This window comes from Enhydra lutris, unplaced genomic scaffold (genome assembly GCF_002288905.1).
Source record: "Enhydra lutris kenyoni isolate GAN:26980312 unplaced genomic scaffold, ASM228890v2 scaffoldscaffold12, whole genome shotgun sequence".
Taxonomy (NCBI): domain Eukaryota; kingdom Metazoa; phylum Chordata; class Mammalia; order Carnivora; family Mustelidae; genus Enhydra; species Enhydra lutris.
In genome coordinates, this window is record NW_019154096.1 from 26,575,005 (window position 1) to 26,577,362 (window position 2,358).

At 42.4% G+C, this 2,358-nt stretch overlaps 1 pseudogene; it reads right to left on the reverse strand.

Moving 5' to 3' along the window:
• Positions 1-1,624: 1,624 nt before the first annotated feature.
• LOC111144989 lies at positions 1,625-2,154 on the reverse strand (annotated as a pseudogene).
• Positions 2,155-2,358: the final 204 nt, after the last annotated feature.

Sequence of the window (2,358 nt, forward strand, 5' to 3'; positions counted from 1 at the left end):
GAACAAAACTGGAGGGGCGCCTGGGTGGCTCAGTGGGCTAAGCTTCTGCCTTTGGCTCAGGTCATGATCTCACGGTCCTGGGATCGAGCCCCACATTGGGCTCTCTGCTTAGCAGGGAGCTTGCTTCCCCCCTCTCTCTGCCTGCCTCTCTGCCTACTTGCAATCTCTTTCTCTCTGTCAAATAAATAAATAAAATATTTAAAAAGAAAAAAAAAAAAGAACAAAACTGGAGGCATTATGCCCCCTGATTTCAAACCATACTACAAAACCACAGTAATCAAAACGGTATGGTATTGGCATAAAAACAAACATATAGCTCAATGGCATGGAATAAGTATATAGAACCCTGAAATAAACCAAAACCAAGTCAATTAATTTATGACAAAGGAGCCACGAATACACACTGGGGAAAGGACAGTCTCTTCAGTAAATGGTGTTGGAAAAACTGGACAGCCACATGCAAAAGAATGAACCTGGGCCACTATCTTATTTATACACAAAAAGTAATGCAAAATGGATTAAAGATTTTAATATAACACCTGAAACCATAAAACTCCTAGAAGAAAACATTGGTGGTGATCTCCTTGACATCAGTCTTGACAATGATTTTTTTGGATTTGACACCAAAAAAAAGGCAACAAAAGCAAAAATAAACAAGTGGGATGACGCACTACAAAGTTTCTGTACAGCAAAGGAAACCGTCCACAAAATGAAAAGGCAACCTGCTGAATGTGAGGAAATATTTGCAAATTGTTTATCTAATAAGGAATTACAATCTAAAATATATGGAGAACTCATAAAGCATGATAGCAAAAAAATCTTATTAAAAAATGTGCAGAAGATCTGAATAGACATTTTTCCAAAGAAGACATAGAGATGGCCATCAGGTACTTGAAAAGGTGCTCAATATCACTCATCATCAGGAAAATTAAAGTCAAAACCACAATGAGCTATCACCTCACACCTATTAGAATGGCCAGTATCAAGAAGACAAGAAATAACTAGTGTTGGTGAGGATGTGGAGAAAAGGGAATCCTCATGCACTGTTGGTGGGAATGTAAATTGGTGCAGCCAATTATGGAAAACATATGGAGATTCTCAGAAAATTAAAAATAGAACTACCAAATGATCCAGCAATTTCTACATCTGGGTATTTATCTAAAGAAAACAAAAACACTAACTCAAAAGAATAGATGCGCCTTCACTTTATCATAGCATTATTTCACATAGTCAAGATATAGAAACAACTTAAGTGTCCTTTGATGGAAGAATGGATAAAGATGTAGTATAGATTATTAGTCATAAAAAAGAATGAAATACTGCCTTTTGTGACAGCATGGGTACGTCATCAAGCATCTGCCTTTGGCTTAGATCATGATCTCAGGGTCCTGGGATCGAGCCCCACATTGGGCTCCCTGCTCAGTGGAAAGCTGGCTTCTCCCTAACCCACTGCTTGTTTTCCTTTTCTCACTGTCTCTCTGTCAAATAAATAAATAAAATCTTTATAAATAAATAAAATCTATAAAACTAAATAAAATCTTAAAAAAAAAAAAAAGCTGGCTCATGGCTGCAGGGAGAGGCTCAGGCACAAGCCCTGGGACCTGGGGGATGCCAGAGGGGCCCCTCAAGGGGTGCTGGACTCCAGAAGCTCCTGGTCATGCTTGAGAGGGAGCCTTTCGAAGAGCTACTCTCCTGGGATGGGCCAGCCTGCGGAGGTTAGTCAGGTGGTCGCTTATTTTTTGGATGAGTTTCACCTCATCTAGAAGTAGTTCTCCGGGAAGTCACAGAGATGGGGGTCTGCACAGGCAGAACCAGAGCAGATCCAAAAGGCCTGATTCAGGCTCTTTTCCAGAACCAGGGCAGCTTCCCTGGCATCCAGGGCTTTACCCCACTCATCTTGGGACTGCTTCTGCACTTTCTGAAGAGGATGAGGCCTCCGCACAGATTTTGCATTTTTAAGAGACACTTAGCACCCTCAGGCTTCTCTTTAGCCAACTGGTGGAAGAAGTGGCCCACATCTTCCAGAGCCACATCATCAAGGTCAAATGGAAGCCGAGAGAGGTTGGTGTAGGAGGCCTGCAGATGCATGTAGACTAGGCAGTTGATGGCAGCCTCTACCTTGCTGAAATAATTCTGATGGATCTGGTTGCTCATGGTTGACTGGTAATAAGGAGTTAAGCTCAGTATAGGGTGTTGGCCGGTCCAGGAGGCAGAGGATGGCCAAGAAGGTGGCTCTGAAAGTTAACACTGGAAAAAAGGCTGGAGGGTGGTCAGAGGCTGGTAGAAGGGACAACCCTGGGTCTGTTCTGTCCAAACACTGTTGAAACAAGAGACAGATTCACAGAACCACTGGGCACA